The 12,948-nt window shown below is 40.4% G+C and overlaps 1 protein-coding gene across 1 annotated transcript in view; it reads right to left on the reverse strand.

Annotated features, from left to right (window-relative positions):
* The window catches only part of LOC128864834 (alpha-protein kinase 1-like), a 197,259-nt gene that overhangs the window by 99,452 nt on the left and 84,859 nt on the right, over positions 1-12,948 (reverse strand). The window contains exon 2 of the mRNA XM_054104592.1: positions 5,407-5,450. The gene's annotated coding sequence lies outside the window, so the exon portion shown is untranslated. The remainder of the gene's footprint in view (positions 1-5,406; positions 5,451-12,948) is intronic.

Here is a 12,948-nt window from a genome sequence, read left to right on the forward strand (position 1 = left end):
CTTGGGTATCACAGGTGCCATGAGTACAACATCTGGTGATGCCCTTAATGCCCGAAAGGAAGCAATGAAGGCGGCGTAAAGACTCAAGTTAAACGGAGTCTGGGGAAATGGAGTAAGCACTGGCCACTGTCAACCACCAGTTGTCAGAGCGGTGCACACGATTCTCGATGCCGGTGAACAGTCGGGTGCCTGTCGTCAGCTTCGGTAGGAAGTCTGACGTTTTGATCCCAGATAGAGATCAAGGGTTAAGTCCAGAGAACCTATTAACGGGATATCAACACACTTTCTACACCGACGGATCCAAAACCAGTGATGGAAGCGGATCTGGATGGTACTGAGACGAAGACACTAAGTACTCCTATGCCATAGGACAGATGGCCACTGTATTTCTTACGGAAGTCTATGTCAAATGAAAAGTGAAGACCTCAGCAAGTGGAAAATATTTTTACTTCAAATAATTTCGGAAAAAAAGACTGAAAAGTGAAATCAAAATACTTTTTGGAGTTGGTTTGAAGTTCCAGAATGGTCAAAGAGGCTTGAATATCACTAAAATGTAGTATAGTTTAATAATATTTTGGATTGAGGAATAAGTTCACAGCGTTTTTATATTTTCTTTTGTTTTACAGCGATTCGTTTGCTGTTAGGCAAAGGCTAAGCATCCATTCGATAGAACTATTTCTGCTCTACAAAACTATGTTAATTGTATTTCTGAGTTATTTCATCTTTTATTAGTTTTGAGGTTTACAATTGGAATACCCTGAAGTCTCTTCTTAGCTTTTCTTCGAGGTCAAAAAGCTGCCGAAGCAGGCCGGGACATTTGCGACGGGTATGGAGAAGATTTCATAGGCAAGTCTACAAGTCTATTTCGACTTTCACTGCGATGACATGTTCCGCAGCAGAAAGTCTTCTGAATTTGATGAAGAACGTCTTAAATGTGAAGGAGAAGGGTCGCCAAACCCGTAGTGAATTTGCGGAAAGAGCGAACCGCAACCATAAAACGATTCTCAGGCACCTTCATTCAATGTGATTTACAGGAAAATTGGGAGCCTGGGTGCCTCACGAGCTCAAGGAAAAGAACAAAGAAAGTCGCCCTCAAATTGCTTCTCAGCATCTCGCCGCCATCGAGCAACTCGCGGTCATAAACAGCGCTTCTTGTACCGAAGCGTCACAGGAGATGTGAAATGCATCAATATGATGCAAAGAAAGGAGTGGGTAGCTCCTGGAGATACGCCAAAGTCGAGAATGAAGCCGAATCTTCATCCAAAGAAGATCGTGATATGTATTTGGAGGGACTGGGAGGGCGTGGCACACTGGAAAATGCTCGAAAGGAATTTCTGACCACAGACCAGGCGATTTTTGGCAGAATGGGCATCAACAAATTGGGCGAGAAGAGGAAAGAGGCTGTAAACAGAAACGGTGAATATATAAGCCTACCGCACTGTCTCTCACGCTGCAGTCTTTATGAACAGCAGGGAGATGCCCGTCGAACACGTGGCTCGGGAATGAATGGATGCGTGGGTAGCCAAGAAGGAACACGTCATAACTAGCGTCGTGGAATGGAAAAACCGAATCATGCTGCAGTGGCAAAGCCGATGGCACACTGAACCGAGTGGCAGATGGACGGCGAAACTTATTCCATCAATTGGCTAATGGGTCAAAAGGAACTACCCAACTACCCAGGAAGTGAACTACTTCTTAACTCAGTTCCTCTCGGGCCACGGATACTTTCGGAGATACCTATACCGCATTGGCAAGGTAAGCGATCCCAAGTGCATTCTACGAAGCGCTGAGCGTTGACGCTGAGCACACGTTTTCTAGTAGGCTCGCGGAAAGAAATGCTTTGAGGCAGCAGATTGGCGACATCTCGCAGAGCTACATAATCAGTATTATGCTCGAACATAAGGACAGCTGACATGCGGTAAAGATATGCATCGAAGATGTACTATGGAAAAAAAGATAGATCTCGACGCAATGCAACAAAGCTCACAAATAGAGACACAAGAATACAAGCCTATAGCATGAAAGCTGGCTACATATATGGTGGACCCAAACGTGGGTGAATAGAATTGGTCCCTTATAGATGCCGCTCTGGGCCCCGGGAAATCGCGGAATTTTCTGGAAGTTTTTCCAGAAAATCTATGAGAATTCAGCAGCTAAATCAAATTCCTTGCCATTGGGGATTTTTGAATTGCCCATCGACGTCTCGATGCAGTCGATTGGCACAATTTAATTTTCGACACAACGCTGCTATTTTTGTCTAGCTGTTGCAGCACCAATTCTCCAATTCTAAAGAAGCTGCATTTATGTTGCTGAAAAAGTTGTTGGTATTGTTGTTTTTGCATTTGCATGAATTGCATGCGATATGATGTGGAGCTGAATGCGACTCATTAAAAAATGTATGAACAAAATCAGTCATTTAAATTGCAAGTGCCGCAAATAATCGTAGAAGGAGAGTTAAGTGAATGCGGGATTTTTGCATTTATCCACTGAAACGTGTAATATGTGAATGTGCAACACAACGTAAGTAGCAACAATGCAAGTGCACACAAAGAAAACTTGGCAACACCGAGAGACGACGCTGACGGTATTGACGGTAGAGGCAGAACAACTCTAGGGAACCCAGAACGTTGATGGACCCTACTTGGCAAGGATGGACGCATTCACCAAACATATGCATACTTATGCACTTCCACATGCAAACGCTTATTCACACATACCCACATACAATTGCTCATACGGGTAAGCATTTAAAATTCATATGCAAATGTGTGTGCATTGTGCGACGTCACCCAACCGAGAGGCATGAATGAATGCGTTAATTTTGCATGAAGCGCGTCGACAACAACCAAACCACTAACCAACAACAACATGACACGCCAACTTCTTCGGTTTCAATTGTTGCCTGCCGACCAACACCCGCCATCTGCACCCGCCGTGATTGCTGCTCTCAATGTTTCCATCACAAAAATGAGTTTTCATTTTCAACCTCATCGTCGTCGTCGTCATCGTCATCGTCAGCGGGGCAACTTGACTGCCATCACTCACTCACTCACTGACTCGTTCACTCGACTGTTGCCAAATTCAATAGCATTGCAAATTTGTTGTTGTTATAAGTTAAATGGTGAATGTAATGAGGCAATGACCCCGTTTATGTTTGCTCAGCAAGAAGAAGTTGCATCAAAAGCTTTGGAATGCTTCGCTGGAGGCGACGAAGCGCTGCATGTGTGCCACATAAAAGACACACAGGACAAAAAGTTATTCAATTAAATGAATGAGCTTTGCATTCCAACACGGAAGGACTAAATTGAAGCAGCGACTACGTGGATGGCTGGGTGGATGAAGGTGAACGGGTGGGTTGGGCATTGCTAACATCTGCTGCAAACAATCTAAGAAATTTAAAAGTGCCTGAACTACTTAAGTAAAATATTTATAAAAAAATGTTGAAGGGGAGATATTGGCATGATAAAGGGGCCGCTGAGTATAAAATTATATACAACGCTTGCGAATGATCTAAAAACAGGCAAACGCTCGTCCCTTGGCAGGCAATGGCAAACCTCTGAGAGTATATCTACCATGAAAAAGTGCCCCATAAAAACCATTTACCGTTCAGAGTCGGCTTAAAACAGTAGGTCCCTCCATTTGTGGAACAACATCAAGACGCACGCCACATCTATTCTATGGCCAAAACATGACACTCTTGAAGGATTCCATGTGAAGTGTTCCGGTTTTTATAAATGGTCTTACATTTTTTTGGAATTAACTCCTTTTAATGGTTTTTATATTATTAGGATAAAATATACTTACATTTTTTTTTATTTTATTTTTTGTAAAGAGAAGAGTTAAATTTTTGGGTCATGTTTTTATGTTAAGAATTTTCAAAAACATTTTTTTTGGTCATTTTTAAAAAACACCGAAGATCACGGCTGTAATTTTTTTGTAATATTAAAACAAAAAAAATTTATATTTTTATAATTTTTTTAATGTTTTAGCATAAAATATACTTAAGCAAGTTTTTTAATATAGTTTTAGTTTCTTTGGCAAAAAAACAAAAATTAGTAAAAAGTTTTTGGGAAATTTGTTTTTTGTCTTTTGTGGAAAACACCACCAATGCGCTTTTTTCTCAATATTAAAAAGATTTTTTTTAATATATTTATATTTTTTTATGTCTTAAGATAAAATGTGCTTAAGCAATTTTTTAAAACTTTTTTCTTTGGAAAAAATTTTAAGTGAAAAAAAATTGTAGTAAAAAGTTTTTGGGAAATATTGTTTTTATCATTTGTGGAAAGCACCATCCACTGCTTTTTTTTCTTAATATTTTTAAAATTATTTTTAATATTTTTATAACTGTTTTCAAGTTTTAGGGTAAAATATATTTAAGCCATTTTTATTTTAATAAATTTTTTTTTTTAATTGTTTGGTAAAATTTGTTTGCAAAAAATTTTGAAACACTTTTTTGTTTTATCATCTGTAGAAAACACCACCCCCTATTGTTTTTTCTTTTTCAGAAATAGCTGAGATTGCGCACAGTAAGGCCATGAGGAAAATAATTGAATCCGGTATCGGGAATTGCTCATCCATTTTTTAAATTATTCTTAATTTACCCGTTATGAAAATCTAATTTTTAATATTTTTTTTTGTATTTTGTATCCCTAAAAAATAGTTAGAAATTTATTTTAAATACAGCAAAGGACATAATTTTCACATTTCAAACCCAACTTACGGGAGAGTACCTTTTAATCATTAGAATTTAATGAAACATCAAGTAAAACAAAAAATATATGTCTGATTTTTTGAGCCATGGAACAAACTTAGGCGGTAGCATTAAAATATTAATTTTTTGTTGCCACCCTAAACTACTTTATACGTGCATAAATTCGCATACATCATTTGCTAGGTGCTTGGCCTAATTTTACCTCTAATTTATAGTGACCGCCCCGTAGTGATCACAGTCTCACTGTGTTATTCGCTGCCGGAAGCTCAAGGGTGTCGCAACACTTCTAAACTGACCTGGACGTAATTATATGAATAAGGAAGCTCTTGGCAGCTGAGAAGTTAACAGCAAAGAAGCCCTGAAATCCCTTTTTGAGGTTGCGACAGTCAGCACTTCAGTGTGAAACACGGTAGACGGTAGATTTGCTAATAGGGAAGGAGAGTTGGGCTTCACTTAATGCCTATATCTTAACTTCATAAACAGTCTTGCAGATCAAATCTCAACTCATCAAAGCGAAACGATTTAGAATAAATTCTCAGAGCAGAAAAGTTAATTTCTTGAGGGGTAACCTGCGTCTATCATACCAAAAAGACAAAGTGTTTTCAATGCATTGCCGGGTTTTGCACGTCGGAGTAAATTAAAATAAATTATGGTGTCTTGAAATAAGTGCGATTTTTTTTCTAACTGCTGCTTACCTCATTTGCGCGTCTACTGAAGTTTTGAAGCGTCCTTTATTTGCCTGAAAGAAAGAAACAATTCTTAGTGGATAGTTTACTCAGTTTTTTGTTATTTAATAGATCAAAGGGAAATAAAGAAATTTCAGTGAAATTCGTTTCAAACGGAAGAAGAAATATTCAGCTTGTTAGCATCTACAAAAAAAAAAGCATAATTTTTTAAATCACTTTGGACCTACGTTGACTGCTTACTAAGTCCATAAAAAAAAATTGCATTAAACCGAAATTAACGACCGAGGTGAGTGTCTTTATGATTTTATAATTAACACTAACTTGTCGGTATGTAACAGGGGTAACACTCCCACTTTCACCTTTCCCAGTAGGGAGTACTTCAGGGGATGGGAGGAAGTGATCTATGTTACTCTATTGTCTGAAAACAGCTCAGTAAGGTTAGACAATTGGAGGGTCGCTAATAAAACCGTATTTTACCGTATAGAAATCCATTAAGAACCAACTGGAAGAGGTTCAGAAACATAGTATATAAAAGGATAGGAAATGATCCCATCCACCAAATCACTCTCACCTCGAGAGTAGAGTTACAACACGAGACGGCATTTAGTAGGGCCTACAAAACGTCCTGCCCCTTAAAATTTAGCAAAATTTCCCACCCTCCTTGGTGGAGCAGGAGCTCTCAAAACTAAGGGAAACTCTAGATCAACGTTTAACCACAGCTACTCGACAGGAAATTGGGAATTGTACAGAGAGAGTCGGAGACAGTACAAAAAGGCAATTAGGGCCGCCAAGAAAGAGAAATGGAGGGAATTTTGTTCGTCAGTCGAATCCACCAGGTTAGGCTTAGCCATGTTCTGTCCCGAGATCATTCAATGGCTTCTTGGGTCAAGAAGCCTGATGGTACTTGGACTGCTACGACAGAAGAATCGCTAGAATTTCTGCTAAACACGCATTTCCCAGGGTGCAGCGTCCACGAAAGTGGGAAGGGAAATATCAGGCGGAACCAATATAATCCACAGCATCTTGCAAAAGAAATAATTACAAAGGAGAAAGTTGCATGGACAATTAAATCTTTTTCACCTTTTAAATCTCCGGGGCCAGATGGGATCATCCCAAAGATGTTACAGGAAGCCTTGGACTGTATCCTACCATGGCCAGAGGAAATTTTTAAAGCGTGTTTAAACCTAGGTCATATTCCAGATAGTTGGAAACTAGTCAAGGTCGTCTTCATTCCAAAAATAGGCAGGAGGGGACATAAATCAGCGAAGAATTATACCTAGGCCAATCAGTCTTTCGCCTTTCCTGTTAAAAACTTTTGAAAGGCTTTTGGATATATGTCTCAGAAGCTCTTTGGAGAGTTCTAGTATATTAACTGCACAACATGCGTACCTTAAAGGGGCAAATCTACGGAGACAGCGCTTCACGAGGTAACCCGAACAATGGAGGGCTCTCTAGAGAACAAACATTATACCATGTCGGCATTCTTGGATATAGTAGGCGCCTTTAACAATGTTAGTACAGATGCTACCCAAAGGGCGTTGATAGACTTAGAGGTTGACAATTGCATCAGTGATTCCGTCATCTCTATGCTAGAAACCGGGATCATCAAAGCTAATATGGGTAATATCAGCATAACCAAGAAGGTCCACAGGGGGACTCCACAGGGGGGAGTGTTGTCTCCACTTCCTTGGTTATGCGTTATTAGCAAAGTCTTAACAAAGCTTAATATAGGTGGGGTAAAAGCGGTGGCGTACGCTGATGATGTGGTGTTAATGGCGTCAGGACTGTGTCCTAATAGGATCAGTGGGATCATCCAAAGGGCGACAATTGGTAATTATAGTCTTACTTTTTTTTTTTGGTGGGCGAATAAGGGTTCAAAATTCCTACGTACCTACAGCAACCGTCGTCAACTGCATTGAGTAGTGTGGCCACTAAAACAATCTCTCCTCTTCTTTTGGGAATACACCCTTCCCGAGGCTAGTTTCTGCATTACCTCAGGAAATCCCAGAGCTGCAACCATAAAAGAACCATATTTGTACTCAGCTTCATTCTATAGGCTCGTCTTCTAGTAAATCTACGTCAAGTAGTACGTCATTGCGAGTCCAAGACTCAAATGTCTGTGGTTGTCGTCGATGCGTCGATTTCGGTCAGCCATCACTGCGCTGCTGCTAATGATGATGCTCCCCTTGGGTAATTAGAGCCTTGAGCTCGTTGCTGTTCGGCTCTCTTTTTCTTCTGTTATTACTTTTGAGACCTTCCAAATTGCTTAAGTATCAAAAGGGCGCAACAAGTACTCCTACAACACGTTCAACCGGCATTTTACCGTCCACCCCAAACCAAGTCTGCCTAAGCTCGCTACAACTTAAATTAACTATTTGACTTTTAGTTAAGCAGATTCGACCGCACTTTAACTTTTCAACTTTAAACCCTTTGCAGTATTTGAGTTTAGTATTTAAAATGCCACATTTATTAAGAGTTCGCTAGTCCCATTAGCTAACTAGCTTTGCCCCATTTTACGAGTGAAAATTCCGTTTCGCAACATTTTCCACTAATTAACTTGTATCAGATCTACTGCTATGACTCCTCTGCCATCGCAGCGCCACTACTGCTACTATTCCCTATTCTGGCTGTCGCTCATCCTTCGATCATTACGAGTATTAGCTGCGCTAGTAGTGATATGCGTAGTTTATTTGCTCCTGCTTGGACTGTCATGCAACTTAACACCGTTGAACTATTTTATGAGAGCTGTGACTATTCGCCGATTGCCTTCTGCTGCAGTGATAATCGTAAAATACGCGCCAAAGAAGGCTGCTTGGCAACATAGTTGCCATATTGGAGTGTACAGGATTATGTTGCGTGGTAGAGGTACAGTGAGTGTCAACGCAAATCGTACAGTTTGCAAGGTTTTTTACTTTTAATTTATAATGAAATTTTTTTTTTTGTCGGGACAACTAGCAAGTGCAGCACTCAGACATTAATTAAGTCCATTGTACTGCACTCGTATTACCTTTTATTTTCTTTAAATCTACTCGATTTCCTAAGAAATCTGAGTAGATCTTATGGTGCCAAGGAGCCAAGGTGGTCGCTTCTTAACACATAAGTGCCAAAGACCCCAAACCTGATACGAGTGAAGGCGGGGCAGACACACAGGAAGTGGTCCGCCGTCTCATCCTCCTCTTCTCGGCAGAGTGCACTATCTGAGATGCGCACCTTTTACATGTACTTCGCCCATAGAAAGTGGCGGCCCGTCATCAGTCCGACCAGCTGTCTGCAGTCCCTTCTGCTTAATGACAGGAGAATTTGCGACAGTCGATCGGACATGACAGGTAACATCAGCTTAGTCCAACTGCAGCCTCTCTCAGCCTACCAAGCTCGCTTTTGGGTTGTAATAACCCATTTGCTAATTGTGGCTTTGAAGCCTGCAGAAGGGAGTGGCAGAACGGGCTCTGGGGCAAAGATAAAAAAATATAGTTTACATATATTCTAATAAATACTGTAAAATATGTCTAAGCTAAAAAAATTTCCAAAATTGTAGAAAAAATATACCCAAACTTAAGAAAACTGGTACTAATAGGTCTATTTATAAGTTCGTGCGGTTTTACAACAGATGGCGTAACTTGATTATTATTCCATCGATCCACATTTCCAAACATTCATTGGAGAGCTACTGTCGTAAGGCACAAACGTCAGTATAAGTTTTTTATTTGAAGCGTAAACAACAATATTTTTACCACACTTGAAAATGTCGAATTTCGTGCCAAATAATGTGTTTTTGCGGGGAATTCTTCTTCATTATTTTAATATGAAGAAAAAAGCAGCCGAAAGTCATCGTATCTTGGTGGAAGTTTATGGTGAGCATGCTCTATCTGAGCGAACGTGCCAGAAGTGGTTTGCACGCTTTAAAAGTGGTGATTTTGGCTTGGAAGACGAAGAACGCGAGGGTGCGCCGCCAAAGTTCATGGATACCGAATTGGAGGAATTGCTCGATCAAGATCCGGCTCAAACGCAAGAAGAGGTTGCAAAAACTTTGGGAGTTGATCAATCAACCATTTCCAAACGTTTAAAAGCCATGGGAATGATCCGAAAGGTAGGCCATTGGGTGCCGTATGAATTGAAGCCAAGAGACGTTGAACGCCGTTTTATGGCATGCGAACAACTGCTTCAACGGCACAAAAGAAAGGGTTTTTTGCATCGAATTGTGACTGGCGATGAAAAGTGGGTCCATTACGACAATCCAAAACGTCGGGCAACGTATGGATACCCTGGCCATGCTTCAACATCGACGTCGGCGCAGAATATTCATGGCCTGAAGGTTATGCTGTGTATCTGGTGGGACCAGCTGGGTGTTGTGTATTATGAGCTACTGAAACCGAATGAAACGATTACGGGGGATGTCTACCGACGACAATTGATGCGTTTGAGCCGAGCACTGCGAGAAAAACGGCCGCAATACGCCGATAGACACGACAAAGTTATTTTGCAACATGACAATGCTCGGCCACATGTTGCACAAGTGGTCAAAACATACTTAGAAACGCTCAAATGGGATGTCCTACCCCACCCGCCGTATAGTCCAGACCTTGCGCCATCCGATTACTATCTCTTCCGATCGATGCAACATGGCCTGGCTGACCAGCACTTCCGTAATTACGATGAAGTCAAAAAATGGATCGATTCGTGGATTGCGGCAAAACCGACCGAATTTTTCACAAAGGGAATCCGTGAATTGCCAGAAAGATGGGAAAAAGTAGTAGTAAGCGATGGACAATATTTTGAATATTAAATTTGTAACCATTTTACGTCAATAAAGTTTCAAATTTCGAAAAAAACCGCACGAACTTATTCATAGTCCTATTACAATCCGAAACAACTTTACTAAAATTTCTAAAAATTTTAGAAAAAAAATATGACCAACCTTAGAACAGAAAATGAATTTTATTAAAATTTACAAAATGTTTAGAAAAAATATGTGCAAACTAAAAAAACAGGTACAACAATTTGGAAAAATTTTATTAATAATTATTTCTAAATTTTTTAGAAAAAAAGCCCAAACTAACAAAAAATTAAGTTTATTAAAATTTCTAAAAATTTTAGAAAAAATACCCAACCTAACAAACAATTAAATTTATTAAACTTTCCAAAATGTTTAGAAAAAATATACCCCAACTAAAAAAAAGTTTTTTATTAAAATTTCAAAAATAGTTTTCTAAAATTTTGTAGCTATAAAATATACATAAAGTTATGCCGGTATAAAGTTAGGAAGGCATTCGATACAATCAAATGAGACCAAATATGGCTGGGCTTGAGTAGAAAGAGAATTCCCGCTAAGACAATTCGCCTCATCAGAGCTCCTTATGAGAACTTCGAACTGGCAGTGCTTCACAACGGCAACATCAGCGACCCATGGAGATCAACGAATGAAAAACCCAACCTATGGCAAATCAAACGCAGAAAGTGGCGATGGATAGGTCACACACTCAGAAAATAAACAGATAGCAAAAAGAGAATGGCACTGGACATAAACCCGCAAGTGAGCAGAGGCAGCCGTCATCACATAGACAGATGCCGAGATCACATGGGAAGGCGGAAAAACAACAGCCCAGAATCGTGTACGATAGAAGAGTCTTGTCGAGGCCCTTTGCTCCCGACCGAAGTAAACAAGTATACATATTTGTCCGAATATAAACTTTAAATTATACATATTTTTATCGCACACTGTATATGAAGCCACATACTTTATATGTACCACCGTTAACTTATATAAGCATTTGGTGTGCTGCTGATGATACTTAAACGTAAAAATATGCTTCGCATTCGTCATGAGAATTTGATGCTGACATATGAGCTCCGAGCCACTCAGCCATCCATCCATCCATCCATTCATTCGTGCAGCCATCTGTGCCACCATTAGTTGTTACAATTTATGTTCTTTAAATGTGGACGAATGGTGAATACAGAGAGGGAGAGTGAACGAGAGAGATAAAGGGTAGAAAGGGAGGATGAGTAGCAGACAGGATAATAGTGGTGCCAGCATCTCCCACATGCTGCCTATTTATTTTGACAAGGTAGCATGACTTTCAACGCTCATCCTGACAAATCCAGCATCCAGCTGCCAGCTACCACACCACTGCGACAACGACTGCAACTATTGCCAAGATAACAGTTGTTTTGCGCTGCTCACTGCCGTACTTGAACGTATCCTGACCGCAGTGACAACGCCAACTACAACCACACGCTTGGCAGCCTAGCAGTAGTGCCATTCACTGACTGATTGTTGGTGCTGAACGCTTGAATGGTGAAGCACTCGCTTCGCTGCTGCCTGCTGGCTGCTTGCGGGCAGCAATGGTAGTGGTGGGCGGTTAATGTGGGAGTGGCGTTTGTGTTTTGAATTTAATGTGGCGTTTGCGTTGTCGCAACTGCCACTTGAGACTTTTACGACTGCTGCTGCTGCCACTGTTGCTGCTGTTGCTGCCCTAAAGTTCCTATCCTGCCTCGGTACTAACTAGTGGAATGTTCGGTTGAGCCGGTTGCGGATTGGTTTATGGTGTGTTGAGTTGGTTAGCAGTTGGTTGAAGTGTTGGTAATGTTCGAGTAATTGAAGCGATGCTACACTTAAAAGAGTCCACAATGTTTTGGGAAGCCAGTTTTTAGAATACAAAATTATGTTTGACAGAATGATTGTTGGATTAATGTAATTGAAGAAAAGACAAAGCATGAAATTTTCTTTTATTAAATGGCACTGTTATCGCATAAAGGTTTTAAGTGAGTTCTAAAAATTTTTGCGAGTCGTTTTTACCATTCTTAAGCAATTAGCATCAATTGTTAATAAAAAGTTAAGCCAAGTCCTTTTCGAATTGGGTTTCAAACCACAGAAGAGGTTCCACAACAATCGTCAGTGGGTATTACTAGCGTCGTTCACCAGAGCCTTGAATACATGAGAACGGGTGCCACATAGTGTTCAGTTGTCTTTTCATCATCTAGACAGAACATCACCTAACCTCTACAGGCAGATTTCAATGCTGGAGATTCTGGTATCATAATGCGTACGTTTCAAGTGGCTCAAAAATTGTGTTAATTTTTGACAATTTATTATTTCTGCTGGTTGCTGCTGGATTGCTTCGCGCAAATTGCGCCTAACTTGCAGGTAATATTCTATATTGGCCGTTTTACCTTGTGGCAAGAACTCATCACGCACAACGCCCCTGCAATCGAAGAAAACTGTAAGCAAAACTTTTATATTCGACCGAACTTGGGGCGCCTTTTCGGTCTTGGTTCGTGCGGCAGTTTCCATTGAGATGATTAAGCTTTGATTTCCACGTCATAAGCATAAACCCACGATTCATCACCAGTTATGACCCTCTGGAGCAAATTTGGGTCGTCGCGGACAGAGTCCAACTTCTCATTAGCATTGTTCATGCGATGCTGCTTTTGGTCGAAATTGAGCAGTTTTGGTATGAATTTTGCAGCGACCCGTCATGCCCAAATCATTGAAAAAATCGAATGACACGGGCCAATCGATATGTCTAAGTCCTCAGCAATTTCTCTAACGGT

This window comes from Anastrepha ludens, chromosome 5 (genome assembly GCF_028408465.1).
Source record: "Anastrepha ludens isolate Willacy chromosome 5, idAnaLude1.1, whole genome shotgun sequence".
Lineage (NCBI taxonomy): Eukaryota > Metazoa > Arthropoda > Insecta > Diptera > Tephritidae > Anastrepha > Anastrepha ludens.